The 19,475-nt window shown below is 36.2% G+C and overlaps 1 protein-coding gene across 1 annotated transcript in view; it reads right to left on the bottom strand.

The window, feature by feature from the left end:
• The window catches only part of LOC140171599 (N-fatty-acyl-amino acid synthase/hydrolase PM20D1-like), a 28,438-nt gene extending 27,776 nt beyond the window's left edge, over positions 1-662 (bottom strand). Inside the window, exon 1 of the mRNA XM_072194878.1 lies at positions 345-662. The gene's annotated coding sequence lies outside the window, so the exon portion shown is untranslated. The remainder of the gene's footprint in view (positions 1-344) is intronic.
• Between the last annotated feature and the right edge of the window lie 18,813 nt (positions 663-19,475).

Consider the following 19,475-nt stretch of genomic DNA (forward strand, 5'->3'; position numbering starts at 1 on the left):
TTCTACTTGTGATGTTTCTACACTGTGTAGAGAGGGTCTACAGCATCTCTGAGGTAAAACTGACAAATACAAGGTATATTTCTTGATGCTTGAAGTTTGGATTTCTTAAACGTACAGTGCATCCCTATGTACCGCTGCAAGACTTCAGGTCCGTAGATGTCATGATTATTTATGTTTATGATAAAGACTGAAGTAGTGTGCTGGCAGGACTAACTTAAATGTATGCCAATTATATTTGACCTGTGTGATCCTTCAATTAAAACAACTACAATGTCCCGTACGACTACAAACATTGATTTTAAAGAAATGTGTCAAATTTCATACATAATTTATAGTAAGCTTACCAGTCATGTACTGTACCTGGCGGGTGCACACTTGACGGACGACCTTCGACCTGTGTTTATGTCGCGACGTGAAAAAAAACCCGTGATAACATTTCTGAGCTGGTCCCTAATTGCTTTTCCCATGCATCCCTATAATTAATGGAAGCGTCTAAAATTACCCAATCAGAAACTTCGTTATATAAATAGGTCAATCGGGGTCAATATTTTTGGCATAGCCTTGAAAAATCGGTCGTCCACAAAACCGTGGAAAAATAATCACGCATGCTGCAGTGTATGGATTTTGATGACGTTGCTATCGCTAAGGATGCTATTGTAGCTTGCTGTCACTGAGCAAACACACTGGTACACGGCGTCTGCTACATCGAGGAAATTGAAAGCAAATTTCACTTTCATACCGATAGCGTAACCTTCAAAACAAGGCATGCTTTGCGCATCGCAATTCGTTAGACGGTTTTCAACAACGCAGGTAAGTTTTATATGCTATAAATTTTGGAATTTTATGTGTTAAATTTTCATTTTGTGATCGTCATCAGCATGCCATTCAGTGTCAGTGACATATAAATGCTTTTGAATGTCATACCATGATACAGACGACATTAAGGGGGTACTACACCCCTGCCCAATTTTGTGCCTGTTTTTGCTTCTTTCTCAAAAATTATAGCGCATTGGTGACAAATAAGATATGTATACTATAGGGGCAAGGACTACAACTACTGCACTGGAAATTTAATTTCAGCACAGACAACAGTTGTGGAGTTACAGTCAAAAATGAGGGAGAACCAAGTTTTGATCAATAAATCAATAACTACTTGCCTTGAGTTGCTGACTTTTCAGTGCAGTACTTGTAGTCCTTGCCCCTATAATATACATATCTTACTTGTCCCCTATGCGCTATAATGTTTGAGAAAAATGCAGAAATAGGCTCAAAATTGGCCAGGGGTGTAGTACCCCCTTAATGTAACACCATCATGACCATACATCACGTACATGCATACAGAATCAAGAGCGTAGAATACTGCAATACCATACCTCGGGGCTATTAAAAATTTGCACATGTGCCAACATGGCCAAGAAACTGGGTTGTTTTTCAAGATGCCACGTACAATGTGCCTCACATGCATGCATGAATATAATATTTAAAAAACGTCTAAAATGATAAAGCAATTCACCTGGTCCTACATGTAGTTGGACTTCAGGAAGTTCAGTCATGAATCATGCAATGCATGATTGATGATAGGCTAAAAAAATGAGACTCATGAGCATTTTGTTCGAGCCTGGTCCATGCATCAGGACCTATAATCAAATTAAGTAATTCTCGGCCAAACTGGAACATGCGCGTTGCGTCCATGTAGTGTACTAAGCATGTACGCAGTGTAAGGCGCGTGTATAGTACTTTCTTCTGTAGGGCCTACCGCGCTATATTCGCGTGTGTGAGCCACTAGCGTTCACAGTGTTCCAGTTTGGCCAAGAATTACTTAATTTGATTATAAGTAGTGTGTCTTCACACTGAGTCGGAGGGACTGTTTACACAAACAAACGAAACATTGTGATTGTGTAGTTGATAAAATGGCATGCACGCAGTTGGGCGCAGCACTTACGCTAGTTGCGTACGTGACTGGTGCGCTTTATGCAAATTTGCACGAGGGTAAGTGGGTACGAGGGTAAGTGATCGAGCAACAAAAATCAATTTTTAAGCCGAACAAAGTAGTAGTATTAAAACAGGACACACATCTAAATTTAGTCTAGCTTGCTGGAATGAAAACCTTTCACGAGGGCGTACTTCCGCGATGTTGACGACAAGGCGCAGCGCAACTGAATTATCAACTTGTGCGACTTAAGCACACATACTCACTTCAAAGGCGCCTTGTTAAATAGCCTGAAACACATGGGTCATCTGCGAACTGCGATTTCCACTGAAATCTCCGATACGATGATAGGAAAGAGAAGACCATGAAGTTTCGGGCTATTTGCAGAAATACGCTCTCGTCAAAGGTTTACAGCAAAATAAAAATGTTAATACTTTACTGGGAATTCCAATTGAATGAACACAGCTTTCAACAGCTGTACACAATCCAACCGCGATCGTAAATTTCATATTTCAAGCAAACAAACTGCAACACAAACACATGACCTTCTTGTCAAAGGGGAACAAAATATAAGAACCTTGTTTTACAGGCGGACAAACCGATTTGCCAAGTACGGTTGATCAGGGTTTTTTCTAGATGAGCCTAAAGTCAATGAAAGCTTGAAAAGTCTGAAAATTGTTTGCAAACATTTGTAAATTTTATGATTTTCCAAAATATTTCAGTCAAAATCAATCCGCTACGGTAATTTTCGGTTGTTTTTAATTCCAAACAGTAAAAAAATGCAAAATCTGGGTGAGATGGTCTCGTAAAAAAGGCGTGCTTCTCAAGGCTATAAAAAGTAATGTCTCAATGCCCATTGCCCACGGCAGTTTCAAAAACAAATGCGGAATGTGTTTTTTTTACAATAATTTTTTAATTCTTAATTTTGAATTAAGATGGAATATTTTTGAGTGTTCAAAAGTACTTGGCATAAAATTGTGGTTGATTTTCACATTTGAAGTACTTGTATACCTATAAACAATTAAATCATTTTCTTCAAAATATGTCTCAGAATTAATATGGCATGGACGGATTGGACGCACTAAGGAAACAAACACGTGCGGGGGCTTTGAGACATAGTATGCTACGTACATTATTATAGATACATGAGTTAGAATAGTGTTCAGCAGTCAGCCTTTTGTATTTAAAACAGTAAATGTAGGCCAAAGTTGTACGAACTTCTCCATTGTGTTAATGGCAAAATGTTCAGGAAACAATCAGTGAAGTTAGAGTGTGACTAGCCCAGAAGAAGCTACCCCATAGAGCTTGTTGCCATGGAGGTTTTTATAAATAATGGACTTTGAACTGTGTGTGCAGTAAAATGTACAACTTGAGATGCTCAAGAAGTTTGATGCTAACCTGCTATGTGGAATAGAATTCAACATTTCAACACAAAAAGTAAAGAGTCTGTGGGCCTATAATCACCCCCCCCCCTCATTGACAGAGGCTCTACCAGTTTTCATCCTACATGTATTGTGCTGTGGCAGTGAGTAACATCAGCTGCTTCAAACACTATACAGTGTCTTAGAGCGTGTTTCTACAGAGCCAAATAGCGTTTTGGAAACGGTATGGAACCGTTAATCACTCCTGTGGAAACAGCCTCCAACGCCTTTTTTGCAACGCTTTTCAACGCCAACGAAACCTCGTTGGAGTAGGTTTTTGCCGTTGATGAAGCGGGTAGATTTTCTGTAGAAACAGACCGAAGCGGTAACTTGCCGATTATTGAGCAAAATCCGGCAAAATGGCTGTTAATCAACAGGTAAATTGGACGGACGACATGACAAAAACTTGATAACAGCCTGGGCAATATAACAAGTCCAAACTATTATAACGCCACGATTTCTCCGTGATACGGAAAAACGGCAAACTTCACAGAATTCGGGGTTTGCTCACGGAAATTTGTAAATGCCACAAAATAGTGAAAAACTGTGTAAAATGTCAAACTTTTCTGTTGATTTGCAAAATATAACAAAGAAAAGTGATTATTTAGCAGTAATCAACCATTAAACAATCCATTCTAGCATTAATTCTAGGCCTACGATGCAAGATTCTGGCCATACTACAGTAAAGGGTAGGCAAAATACACTTCTAAAACATGTTTGTTGGTACGATGCAAATAACTGAAACCAATATCACATGACGTCATTCAGCTTAAACGGTATGAACACGCCAAAGGCAAAAACCTGCCTGTGGAAACAGCAGGTTAATCGGTAAGATAACGGTAAGATAACGTTATCCATTTAGCGGTAACTTAGCGGAGCGCCTGTGGAAACACGCTCAGTAATGTGTGCATACAATGTATGTTCGCAGGATGTTTTGAGCGAACACTAGCGATTTCAAGCTATGCACTTCCAAAAAGTCCTGACTTATATATTATGCTTGTGTAATTCAAATAGGTACATGCCCAACTGCGTACATGCCATGTAATCAATCTTCACTAGTTGTAATCGGAACCAGCCAGAGCCCTGTTCAGGCAATTACAATTCAATAATAAGGCCTAAAAAAAAGATCTTGAAAAAAAGGGGAAACAATCTCGACCGACCTACAATGTACCCTAATTTGTTTTTTATGTTACGCCAATCAAACAATTTTTAGGCCTTATCATGATACTTATCATACTGTATGTCAACAAATATTTTACATCCGGAAGTTGGCATTGAATTAGAGGTGTGTAGGGGGTGTGTCTGTGTCAGGTGATCATACTACCAATGTATGCAGCCAATCAGGAAATTGATGAATGTGAAATCACAAAGTTCAAGTTCACCAAACAAACAAAACAAAAGGGAAAAGATAAGATATGCTTGAATTGACATTGACACACTGTGCATACAATAATAGAATTGTAAACATATCTGGCATTGAAAGATAAAGTTTTGTGTACTGTGCCAAAACAAAAAAGCATAAATTGAACACCATTATTACCAAAAAGTTTCTTTTTATTAATAAAAATCTTTATAAAGTATGTCATGTGTTTAAAAATTTGTTCAATTTCAATTAAACAGCTTTGAGTAATAGTTTAATTTTACTTCATCAGAACATTATATTGTTTAGACTAGTCAAGGGTTGAGAACCAAAAAGCCTTCTAAACTCACAAAGGTTTCCTTGGTGAGTTAAGGCTTTCTTTTATGAGTTACAGCTTTCTTTTGGTTTTCTTTTGTGAGTTAAAAGGCTTTCCCTTTGTGAGTTAAAGCTTTCTGGTTCTCCACCCTAATATTATATTATACATATGGAGGATAGCAAGAGACAAGGACTTGTACGGAATGCTACCTATGCCCATGTGACATGTGATAGTAGTAGCATAAACAGTAATACTATCTTTTTGGTTTGTCTGACTGAAGTTGAACTAAAGTACTTTCACTTGAACTTGATCCTTAAGGCTAATGAAAGTCCATTCATTGTTTCCGTTACCCTACTCCGCTAAAACCAATTGCTGGCCAAATATTTCATTATTTTGAATAAAACATTGATTTCTTTGAAACTTTAACATATATCATAAATATATCATAAATCTCTTTCTGTTGATTTTCAGGGATTTTCTTTGCAGTAGGAGCATGGCATATGATTAATAATGAATTAATAATGAATACCTACTCACTTCTCTGTCCCGCACTTTTTTATCTGCTTTGATCTCATCCCGTAAAAAATATTGTGACACCTTTGATAATAGTTTTACAATCACCTTCATGTGGTTGTAAACTACATCTGTAAACTACAAACTGTGATTTATCACATGTATACATGGGTAGTTATTGGTTTACACCTGTAACAGATGCAATAATGAAATGGTATGAAATAATGAATAATGAAAAATGAAATGGTCACCTACACAGTCATGAAAAATTGTGTAACGGGAAACAAGGAATTGACTTTCATTGGCCTAACCTGGGGTTTATGTATCACCATTTAATGTTTGCATGCAAAAAAATTGGACACAATTAAATGGTTTGCTAAATTTTGTTCAGGAATCATTCTAAGACTAATCCCTGCAAATGAAAATGAATCAAAAGTTTCCAATTACACTTCCAAATGATAAATCAAATGTTATGTGTGCCAAACTTTTCATCATTTTGAGTATTAAACATGTACTTTATCTGTCAAAAGATTTATTCATATTTTTAGGTGTCTAAATTATTGAAAAACTATATCCATTTCCATTAGCCGCCTACAACTGGTTCCAGTCCCTCTCACCCAGCAGGAGGAGCTAGGAGGGGTGCGTGCATGCAAAGTGTTCACGGTGCAAAGCGGCCTTAGTTCGAGCACACTTCTGGTGGCTTTTGTTTTGTCAGAGAGGGCTTGTCATGTTCCCATTCACACTGAACAAACATTTACCCGGTGGTACTTCAGGCTTTCAGAGGTATTCCGTACAACATAGTTACACAACTTTCTTTAAAATTTGCCAATCATTGCTATATATAGTGCAACATTGTAGCATTGATGTTGTAAAAAGCATATTAATGAAAACACAGTTTCAGCTAATAAATTGTTTACAAAAAAATAGTCAGAAAGTGTGGATGAGTACATGGTGGTCTACCACCAATCTATGTGAATGTTCCTTTAAGGGGTACTACACCCTGTGGTAAATTTGTGACTATTTTGCATTTTCTCAAAAATAATAACACACTGGTAACAAAAGTTATGTATATTATTGGGGCAAGGAATCCAATTACTACACTGAAATTTCAGTGACTCAAGACAAGAGGTTCAGTATATATAATAGGAAATAAGGTACATCCTAGCGGTACCTTATTTCTTATCATAAATAACGAACCGCTTGTCTTGGGTCACTGAAATTCCACTGTAGTAATTGGATTCCTTGCTCCTATAATAAACATAACTTTTGTTACCACTGTGTTATTAGTTTTTGAGAAAAATCCAAAAATAGACACAAATTTATGGAGGGGTGTAGTACCCCCTTAAGACATACATTGTAGAGAAAGGATATTCTATTGGCCTTACCATGAACCATACATTTCATGTTGTCTGTAATGTTTATCACATGAGCATATGTTGTGACCATCTGTACATAGTTTGGGAGACATTTTAAACTTGGATGATATATATTTAAAAGTTTATAAGTTCAATAATTATATACAATGATTCTAAAACATGAATTCAGTTGAATCACGATTCCAAAAGTCAAAATTTTCGGCCAAATTTAACGCAAATTGTCTTGGTTTTTACAACTTTTCCCCAAATTTTTAAGGGCCATTCAAGCTTGCCTTATTTTAAGCTTTGCTGGGTGTCAGAGTTAACACAGATCTATAACATTTTCTATGGATATTGCACTTTTTTGCATGGGTAGGGTATTTTGTTTGAGCCCGGTCCCATAAGGACCGAAGTGTGACTCTGCATAGAGTAACTCAACTGTTGAATCATGTATTTTAATCCAACATATGCATTGCATTGATTTCTTAAGGGGGTACTACACCCCTGCCAAATTTTGTGCTTATTTTTGCATTTTTCTCAAAAATTATAGCGCATTGGTGACAAGTAAGATATGTATATTATAGGGGCAAGGACTACAACTACTGCACTGAAATTTTATTTCAGCACAGACAACAGATGTGGAGTTACAGTCAAAAATGAGGGAAAACCAATATTTGATCAATAAATCAATAACTACTTGCCCTTAGTTGCTGAATTTTCAGTGCAGTAGTTGTAGTCTTTGCCCCTATAATATACATATCTTAGCTGTCACCAATGTGCTATAATTTTTGAGAAAAATGCGAAAACAGGCACAAAATTTGACAGGGGTGTAGTACCCCCTTAAAACCTGTGCTTGACTTGAACTGTATTTTGAATGTGTTTGCCTATAAAATATTATATGCAGGCTATTTTCTGACAAATGGCTACCGGTATAGACCACTTTACATTATTGTTTATCAACAAAGGCGAGGGATTGGTCTGTCGATATGCCCGAACGAGCCGCTTCACTGTTCAATGGCTTTCTTGTACTATATGAAATGTGGTGGGAGATTTAAAATGCATGTGCCCTGAGCAGACTACGATGCGCACTGTCACGCACACTGCAGGGCAAAGAACAATGGAAAATACCATAATGCGTGCGCATACTGCCGAGCAATGACGTCACATGTCAAGTGGTCTAAGTTTCATGAACGAACAGGCTTTATTGCTTTTTATGTTGGGCCTGCTGCAGCCCAGCATTGCAATGCAATCAGCCATGGTAATGAACCCAAAATGCATAAAAGTTAATGTTGTGGAAACTTTCCTTTCCAGAACTTTCTCTTGAACTGAAAAGTGTTGATCAGCATTGATTCAGATTTTATTGACATTCATCTTACAACAAGATATGGTCAAAACATATATAATAATACGATACGATATATATAATACAAATAAAGTACAAGAACAATAATACAGTTTACAACTATAAAGAATATAATATAAATTAACTAGGCATAGGCCTATTATTTAAATCCCGCTTTTCAAATGCAGTATAAATGAAATTAGCAACTGCATTGGTGGTGTCAAAATCATTGGCACCCATGATAAGAAGAAACTTATCATTTTCAGTTGAATTGATCAAGCAAAATTATTGTCTTTGATGGTTTTGTTACATAATACCTTTAATATCTCAGGTATACACATATATACAACAAAGTACTGTATAGCAGGAAATTTTCGCGGGGGTTTAATTTTCACATTTTTCACGGTCGAATAGGCAGCCATGAATTTTTATCCCTGTTGAAAACTGTCCAGAATTGATAAATTCGTGAAAAATTTACCCAGCAAAATGATCCCATAATACAGTAATTAAAATGAATTTTAAATTGTAGCGTATGCAAACATTTTGTTGGTGCTTTATTAACCCTAACCCTCCCAAGTCCTTTTTGGCTATACCAGAAAGGAAAGGAATGAAAAAAGAGAAGATGAACGAAGTATTTACTTGGTACCTCTGCAGGGTACCCTTTAACCCCAATACATGTGTGCATTCATTGAATGACCTTTGAAAATTTGGGTACAAAACCTCATACTCGGCAACTTCAGGTCAAATTTTGCACTATGATTATATAATTGAGGTTATTGGAATATGCCATTGGGATGAGGCTCTTGTGGTCCATAGTGTAGGGTGATTGCTTCATCTCATGCATGCCCAGTGGTTTTGCTTTGTTAGATTTGGCATAGTTTAGGGTTACACATGTATGTTAAGGTTAGCAACTATTTTAAACTGTTGTGATTTGATAGTTCACAGCATCTTGCGAATGGTAGTGAGCTTTGGCAAATTTTGCATTGATCATTTCATAGCGAGTGTGTAGAAGAATTCAAATGTACTTTTGTAGGACCTGTGGTTTATGAGTTACGTTGTAAAGAGGGCTGAAACAACAACACTTTTGTAAAATGTACATAACTTATTTTAAAAACAATAATAATTAATCAGTTTTCAGAGTATATGATTTTTTGAATGGACATTTGCAAAACATCAAAGTGTAATTTTTCTACAATATATTGATTTGATATTATCAAAATCAAATTTGTTTTGGCTGCTTCGACCAACAATACATTGTGTACCCTTAAACTGGAATAGCACTGGTTTGGTGCCGAGTAGCACGTACTGTCAGAGTTGACATGCCCTCTTTGGCACTGGTCCCTCCCAGCTGAAAGCAGTTCAGTGCAATCATGAATGTAGGACTGTGTTTAGTATTTAATTTTAATGTTGGTGTGTCTCATATGCATGATTGGTATGAGTTGAAGGTTTGGCAAATAATAAACAATGACCTGGATTCAAAGAAGTAAGGTTGTGGCACAGATTGTTTACATTTACACCATGTATATATTTTCAGATTCTGCATTTGCTGCACATTTGCCATGTAGAACAAAAGTTTTTTTTTTAAATGAAAAAGTATTTTGTGATCCTAGCATCCTCTTTTTATGACATTATTCATTAGATATCCACAAAAAAAGCTTATTCCTATATTGCGTTTGCGAGTATTTCGTGATCCTAGCATCCTATGACATTTTTTAAAAGTAGATATCCACGAAAAAAGCTTATTCCCAAAATTTCAGTTGATTCCGATTTTGTGTAAACTTGCGAGTTAAAGGCCCTTTCAGTGATTTCACAGGAACATTAAAAAAAATGGAAATTTGTCAGAGTTGCTTAGAAATACAGAATAAGTCTACAGAATTTCATTAAACCACTTTTCCCTGAATACATCGACAAATTAGTCAAAAACAGAAGTTTTAGAAAGGTTTTCTACTTCAACTCAGATCGACTCGAGAAAATCGAGATTTTCGTACAGTGCGCCAATGTCGACTGGAAAAACTTCCTAGTCCAGTGTTTCTAACACGGGGAAGTAGAGTCTAAATTGATTTAAAACAGACGCTTAATTTTTGTAGTAGAAAACAAAATAAGCAATTAAAGGTCACCGAGGCAAACTAACGGTCAATTCAAATATGAAAAACAGTTAAAATTGTGTATTTTGTTTAAAATAGTAGCTACTGATGTAATAAGTAGTAGAAACAATACGCAACGCGTGTTGGTACGTGGAGAGTGAGCTTCTTTCGATCTCGAGTCGGACTTTTTGTACTGTCAGTATCAAAAGTCCAGAATCATGCAAATGCTTTATTTTGTCTAAAATACACGGCTTTCGAATCGAACCACTAGCAGGCTATGTTAGCACATCTATGCCAATTACAAAGGTACCAAAATCTGAATTTTGATGATTTTTACGATCGTCCGGATGAGCAAATCACTGAATGGGCCTTTAATATGCATGATTATGTGTATTACTCTGCTCCATTGACAAATTACAATATATTGTAATTTTGTTCTGGTATACCAGAACGTAATTCATATTTCACGATATTTTTGATAAACAAATTTGATCTGCATATTTTTTGTACATAAACATTTTGTAGCCAGATGTTTCCAATAATGGTTTAAAAATCTCAACTTTTTGAGAAAAGTGGAGGGATGATGCTGCTGTGGATCATGAAATGCCCTTTCAAAACATGTTATAGTGCTCCTGCACAGTGCTGATGTGACAAGCCCTTTTTGGCACTGGTAGCTACTGGTGGCTTCGAGCTGAAACCAGTCCTAGCTGCAGAACAACTGTGTTTACTATTTTAATGTTTGTATGTCCATGTCACATGATTGGTAGGAGTTGAATAGCTGAAGGCTTGGCAAATAATAAACAATTACCTGGAACCAAAGAAGGAAGGTTGTGGTATGATTGTGGCACAGATATCTCTTGTAGTTAGTGTGTTTACATTTATATATCAGATTCTCAAGGCTGCATTTGCTGCATATTTGCCAAGTAGAACGAAAATTTTAAAAAATGGACATTTAATGGGTATTTGTCTGTAAAATACATATTTAATCCCCTAGCTACAATGCCTGTAGTCACATACAGTAAACATGGTAAAGTGCTGTTGAAAATTTACGAAAAATTACTGATTGTTTGAACTGATAAATCAGTTTCAGATCAAGTTATAAAGAAATAATTATATAAAGTGGTGAACAGAATGATATTTAGATGGCTAAGTTGAAAGCGTGAGAAAAGGTGGCAAAGCGTGAGACTCATGCCTAATGTGTGAGGGCAATCTTAAATTGCATTTCCTTCAAGATAAATAGTGTTCTTGTGATGCGACAGGAAGGGGATGTACGTAATATTCATTCCATGTGAAATCTTTCAATGGTAATACCCATGTAAGATTCATGATTGAAGCATTTTCCTTGGATTGGGTGGTGTGTGTTGGGGTGTGTGTGGGGGGGGTATAGTGGCATATCAGGCGAGGGAAGTGTCCTCAAATGGTACTCTATACCAGCATGACTAGGCAGGCTAGCTTTATATTCTGTCAGGCAGGAAATTTACCAGTGGTGTGTAGCTGGGAACGAAACCAAAATTTCAACTTGGCCATGAGTGAAATAATTGTACATTACACCTTTTTTTACACACTTATTTTTGGAGTGGGTCATACAATGTAGAAGACTTTTTCCCCCTTGGTTTATAATTTTCTTTTTTACTTTATTTTAGACCTACAAGTAAGCCTACACTATTTGAAATTGTACATGACTCATGGAAAATGATTTAGTTTGAAATTGTCAGAAATTGAATATTGCATAGAAATCACAGCAGTGCTCAGTAAAAATGAAGCCCACTTTGTCATACGCATGATTTCATCATTTTTCACATGTTTACTATCTGCATAAACACAACTTTGTTCATTTATCCATTCCAAGGTCATTCTACATCATGGTCTATGACTAGCCACTAAAATGGTGTTACCATGGTTACTCTATTCAGCATCAAAGTGGTTATGTTTCGATCGTGGTTCATTACACAAGTGTGTGATCCCGTTGACAAAGTAACATTATGTAACTTCGCTTGGGAATAGGATCCTGGCCTGATCATGAAGCTAGTAGAGATCTCTACTAGATTTTTCCCTTTATAAATTACCAAAAAAATTTTTTTGGGGGGGGTCAGTACAAATGACCATACAGGTACTTGCCGCAAATGTGGGTAGCATTTTCGGCCTTTTGGTATATGACTCCTTTTTCTAGGCCAATTTTGGTATGGATGGGTCTTTTTTTTTTATCAAAATGTTTTTGAAAAATAGCTCAATTTTGCCTCCCTGTATCCAAATTTTTGAAATTTTCTCCAAAATTTGGGGAAAAGTTGTAACTTAGACAATTTGCATTAAATTTGGCTGAAAATTGTGACTTTTGGTATCACGATAGGTCCAAATTTCTGGAAAAATTGGTGAATTGATGGGTCCACTTTCAAATTCTCAGTGGCACACCTCTACCCCAACCAAACTTGAGTACCCCCCTGGTTAAATCAATGTTAAAAATGTGATTCAATTTTCATCCATTTAAAAGTTCACCAGTTAGCATATGGCGGTTCCTGTGCTCAGTGAAATATTAAAATTGAGTCTCTGAATTTAATGATTTATTCACTGCAATAATTTTGTGCATGTAGAGGGAATTGTTTATGTTCATATTGCTAGATGATGCAATCCATGGATGTTGCTCAGTTCATTGAACGGGCAGTGATTTCTCAGACTGTGAAGATAAACTATCACTCAGATTTTGTTTTCATTTTGGCCTATAGTATAAACAGGGAAGTGGCACCCTGGTATAAAAGTATCCCATTTTACTATTTTAGATTTCATTTAAAGGTCCTCTAACCCCCACGCATGAATCTCAGCTTGTTGACAACATGTCTTGCTAATCCTTTGAATTTAATAGTCGTCCCGTACTCTATATTTAGAACAAGATTTGATTTACAAGACTAATTTTGTAACAAGCAGTATGATTGGTCAAAAAGAGGGGTGTAATTGGGGGTGTGTTCCAGTCATACCGGTATTCGGCCTTGTGATTGGTGGTTGTGTGCTGGTTGACCCATGTGTGCTTGTGGTGGGTCAGCCATGCTTGGATAACCACATTTACATGATTTAAAAGGCTCCACATTCACTGTGCATATAACGGTGCATAGTTGCGTCATTCATTCTTGAAGAGGTAATTGTGGTTTGACCTGCATGCTGTCCTGGATTCTTTGACAGAAATCTTTGGTGTTTAATCGTGCAGTTTTCTTCTGTTTTTGCAGGTATGTTTCAGTAGATGTGATGTGATTTTTGATCACCACTTTGCACATTTATTTGGGCTTTCATGGTGAATGTATAAGCTTCCTGGCCATGGTTGCATGCTGTATTCCTGGGATCTGTATGCAGCACTAGCCAAAGTGCATAGTCATGATTGATTGTGGAATGAGATTTGTATTGAGCTTTATGTCCCTTGTATGGTTATGTAATCATGTAAAGCATGTTATATATTGTGGAGCACAGAAGATAATTTATTTATTTGGGAGGGCGGGTTAGTGTAGTGGTCTTCTCACTCGCTTCTCACCACTGTGGCCCGGGTTCAATTCTCCATGGCGCCACATGTGAGTTTGGTTGCCGATCCATGCTCGTCCTCGCAGGTTTTTCTCCGGGCACTCCGGTTTTCCTCCTGCATCTAAAATCGGACCTCTTCCCATATCCCTGTCCCGTCATATCCGGATGGCGTCCCTTAAATTTAGTAGCCTCTGAGCACTATTGGGATTAGCCTGGCTTCGGCCGAATGTTATAAATAAAATAAATAAATAAATAAAATTTACACTTCCTACAAATGCAAAACTCTCATGCTTGGAGTATAGGGTTTGCATTTTAATTCAGTCTCTTTTTTTTTAATCATAAATGTTATTAAATTCATGAAAGGATATTATGGTAAAATTGTTGTTAGATTTTGACATGCAAGCCTACTATCATGACTATATTGATGTTTTAATATTTTTGACATGATTTCTTAATAATGATTTTGTTATTTTAATATTATCATATTGTTTAGGCCAAATTTCTCCGAATTTGGTGAAAGGAGCCCATCATGACCAAGCACTTTCGGCAGAGTCCTATCCCATATTTTGTTGATCTTTTGAACCAGTATCTCCTCTGAGTCTTGGGATTGTTCTTCAGTGCCATGAATACCTTTTTTATAGTCTGGTGCAGCTGTTTTAATATTTTTCTCAGGTTTGCCTGGTGATGTTTTTACAATGAGTGTGCATATTTAGTCAAAGTCAATATTTTAAGTTCCTAAAGTATTCAATCGTATGTATGTTTGAATTGTAATTTTACATGTAATTTGACCACGATATGTGATATAATAAAATACTGATAATAAATAAAACAAAATACTTATTTCTCATCCTCTCCCATTTCTTGATTTGGGGATTCTGAAATTTATGTCACTCCAGGATTTCCATTTAAACAACCTCTAGACAACCACTGAAGAAAAAGATTTGACAAGGGCCATGTAGGCCTTCATATAGACCTCATTATTAGATGATCATTATTGCTTTGGCCCCTATATAATAGTGTATAATTTATTTTTTATTATTATTATTATTTTTTGCCAACTGGCCAGCATCAGTCCCATGTTGCATTTGTACTTACTTTGTGCCAAAAATACTCTGATATCATTAACAATTTGTTTAAAAGGAAAGGGTATCAGAATGAGCTTTCCTGAGGGTCCTAAAAAGGCTAAAATCCAGGAGTTTCAGGGGGCCTTGCCCCTCGACCCTGCACCCCACCAGGGCGCAAAGGCGGGCCACCCATAACTTTTCGCTCGCTAAGCTCACTTCAAAGGTCTTTCACTTTTAAAGCAAAATCTCTCTATTTGGCAAATTATCCAAATGTTGGCATCTCTGCATTCGGTATCAAGATATGGCCTTTGTAAATGGTGCGAACCCAAAAAGTTGGCAGCAACTTTCTTTTTATTTTTGATAAGTCCAGTTGCCAGGTAATTTTCTAGTTATATATGCAATTATGCATGAATTATGCAATGCCAAGTTTTCAGGTTTAATTAAAGAGCTATGGTATTGAGACATGGTACATGGGAAGTACATTCAAGATGTTACAAAATCACAGTTGTGTTTGGCAAATTTCAATTTGCTTAGGCTAATGAAAGTTGACTCCCAGTTTCCCGTTACCCGACTCCGGTCAGAAAAAAATGCCGATCAAATATTTCATTATTTTCCATTATTTCATTATTTCACATTTTTCATGTTTTTAAGAAAAAAAGGATAGTTTTAATGTCATCTTTCACGTCCGACATGTATTTTAAGCACTTTTACGGCGACCCTGACCGGCCCGAATAGTCTTCGCAAACGCTGGGTTAAACTACATTGGTAAAATGGCGATATCGTAGGGCGATTTACTGGAGACTAGCAATTCCCTGCATCTAAGTTTCTCCTACCACTAAATGGATAGACCGAACACAAAGAGAGGCAGCCAAGTTCGCGGGAACCAGCGTATGAACAAATATGAAAGCATTTCTACCGTGCACTATGTAGCGCGCTATATATAGACAACACCAAAATAAATAAAATAAATACAATTTAAAGTCAAAATTTATTCTGCTTTTCTTACAAATATATGTATTTAATAAAAAAAACTTATAAATAAAATGATTTATTTGTCAATTTCTTGCATGATTGTTTTATTATTAACACGTGCACCCTGTGATGATTTTTACCAGCAACCTCCATGTGAACGTTCGAATTATCAGATTTAGTTTATTTCTGCTTTCAATTTTGTTTATTTGTTCATTTTGACTGTGACAATTTACTGTGTCAAGTATTAAAGTTTTGACAGAACAGCTACAATATTTTATTGTGCAACCTAAATGATCAAAAACAGTTTGTGCAAGTAGACAAACTAATTTCCGATAATATTGCTTCCAAAGATGTGCTAAAAGACACTTGTGGAGAGTAAGTTTGGTTTGTAAAAAGTAGTGTGGAATAGAACACACAGACACAGTGTATTTATATGTTTAAGTGGTTCTCCAAAGACTATCATGGACTTCTGGTGCTTTCATATGTTGCACAACCTATAGGTTAATTTGAGTGTAGTTGTATGTTAAGTGCATCTCAAAAGAGTATGATGGTTCTGGTGCTTTCATTTGTTGTGCAACCTAAATTGGAAAACAATACAATTTCCATGTATAAAAGTTTACTGTCAAAGATCTGTTTTAGGACCTGTGTCAAGTATTAAAGTTTTGACAGAACAGCTACAATATTTTATTGTGCTACCTAAATGATCAAAAACAGTTTGTGCAAGTAGACAAACTAATTTCCGTATAAATATTGCTTCCAAAGATGTGCTAGTGGAGAGTAAGTTTGGTTTGTAAAAAGTAGTGTGCAATAGAACACACAGACACAGTGTATTTATATGTTTAAGTGGTTCTCCAAAGACTATTATGGACTTCTGGTGCTTTCATATGTTGCACAACCTATAGGTTAATTGGAAGATTCCAAAGAAGATGTGCTTAATTAAAATTTGTTGAAGACCAAGTTGGTAAAATATTTGAGTGAAGCATGGTCATTACTATACTTTATTTTTTTATTTGGGCCTCAAAACATAGCATTCCGTAATTAACTTTGCACCGATAATGAAAGTTTGAAAATAATGAATAATGAATAATGAAACAGTCACCTACCCAGTCATGAAAAACTATGTAACGGGAAACTGGGGATCAACTTTCATTAGCCTTACTCAGTAAATTAATTAGTGCCACTTATTAGAAAAGTTGATTAGGGCACCTAATTAAATGGAAATGGAAATTTTCCAAAACGTAATCGCAAGTTTAATTGCATTTTATGTGCACTACCCATGTACCAAGTTTCAGTACCACACCTCTTCAAATTGTATCTGAAAACTTTGCATAATTCATGCATAATTAGACAATTCCCTAGCAACAGTGCATATACTAAAAATAAATAAAAGAAAAAGAAAGCTGTTGCCAATTTCTTGGTTTTGTGCCATTCTGACAGGCCATATCATGTAAAAAATTTTTTTCAGTCTTGTAATCAGGAGAGCATGATGGGCTTTCACATATATTTTAATTAGAAAAAAATATAAAATATATATATACCCCCCCCCCAAAAAAAACCAATTATAGTGCTACCGTAACCCTTTTTGGGTTTCTGTTTTCTGGTTCTCAGCCCGCCAAATGTTGAGTATGATATAATTCTGGTTATTTCTAGTTCGTGTCTGTTACTATGTGTTCTGATACACATTGATAACAGTCAGGGCTTGTTATCATTCAAACATTTATTTATTCTTACTGTATTTACTTATCTTGATTATCATAATTTGACCTATTTGGCTGCAAAGAAAGTCATGCTCCAATATCTGGTCATATAGAGTAAGTGTACCAACCATTGAAATTTTGATTCGTAGAAAAAAATTCTGGTCCCAATTTTATATCAAAAACGTACACTGAAAAGAAGTGTAAGTTGCAAAAGTCATCTATAGTGAGGCTAAAAAATAGTTGTTTGCTTGTCCTCGTCCGACCAACTGTCTCGGCAGTCCCGACCGTGAGACCTTTTTTTTAAATGGTTTTTTTTTACAATTTTTCCAAAAAAACTTGTGAACTTTTTGTCTGAAAATTGAAGATATATAAAAGAAATGTTTTAAAATATAATTTCCTGCATGTTTCCCCCGTCTAGCCAAGGGTAAAAAGTTCCAATACTATATTTCGTATTATCATCCTCGGCGTCTACACAGGTAAAACATTGTTGAACTTAAAATGCAGTATTCTAAGTCTGCCCATAGATAGTGATGGCTAGATGCATAAGGGGTGGTGCAATGATTATGTGTACCCCCGGGGCGGTGAATTATAGGGGGGGGCAATGATTTTTGGCAGGCCAAAAGGGGCAAGCATTTTTTGGCAGGGGGGGCAAGTGATTTTTGGCAGGTCGAAAGGGGGGGAAGCAATTTTTCTATATTACACCCTAAAATTAAAAAGGCGTAGGAAAACATTAAGAACACATTCAAATGCAAAATTTCCTGCCTGCTGCGCTCGCATTATATGATAAGACAATTTAATGTTTTAAATTTAGGTTCCCCAAAATCTTAGTGTGTATAAGGGGGGAGGGCAAAGATTTTTTGGCACATCAAAAGGGGGGGCAAAGGTTTTTTGGCACATCAAAAGGGGGGCAAAGATTTTTTGGCATGGCCGGGGAGGGCAAGCAATTTTGGCAGATCACTTTGAGAATTCACCACCCCGGGTACACATAATTATTGCCCAACCCCTAAACTGTACAATAGTTGGTGATATGGGTGGCGTTATGACGCTATGAAGCAGTACATACATGTACAGCCACTTGGCATTGACTTCAAAAAGTTTTGTCTTGTGTATAATTTTCTTATCATAAGTAGGTGATTATAAAGTAAATATTGGCTTCTAATTTCCACAAGCATAAATGTATTATGTAAACAAGTACATGTAGTACCATAGTAGAAGTCACCCCAAAATGCTCTGATCAATTTTGTTTTTCAAATGATTGAAATGAATTTTATTGATATAATTCACTTCACATTGAAAATCAATTATAAACTCTGACAACAAAAATAGAAGTAATGTAGTATTAGCCTTTCTTCTCTACACAAAATCAATCATTGTCTTCATATCTATACTGACATGAGTAAAGATGAGTACATATAGTCCCACATTTGAGTGTATAGTCCCACCTTCGAGTAAAGTCCCACCCCAAATTTTGCAAAAAATTCCAGGAATTGAAAGACTTTTAAGGGGGTACTACACCCCTGCCAAATTTTGTGCCTATTTTTGCATTTTTCTCAAAAATTATAGCGCATTGGTGACAAGTAAGATATGTATATTATAGGGGCAAGGACTACAACTACTGCACTGAAAATTTTATTTCAGCACAGACAACAGTTGTGGAGTTACAGTCAAAAATGAGGGAAAACCAATATTTGATCATTAAATCAATAACTACTTGCCTTGAGTTGCTGAATTTTCAGTGCAGTAGTTGTGGTCTTTGCCCCTATAATATCATATCTTACCTGTCACCAATGCGCTATAATTTTTGAGAAAAATGCAAAAATAGGCACAAAATTGGCCAGGGGTGTAGTACACATTCTAAGCATTTTGAAATCATAGAGTATGACATGAACAAACATAACTTTTAAATGCATATTTTTTTAA

The sequence above is a fragment of the Amphiura filiformis genome, chromosome 15, assembly GCF_039555335.1.
Source record: "Amphiura filiformis chromosome 15, Afil_fr2py, whole genome shotgun sequence".
NCBI lineage: Eukaryota > Metazoa > Echinodermata > Ophiuroidea > Amphilepidida > Amphiuridae > Amphiura > Amphiura filiformis.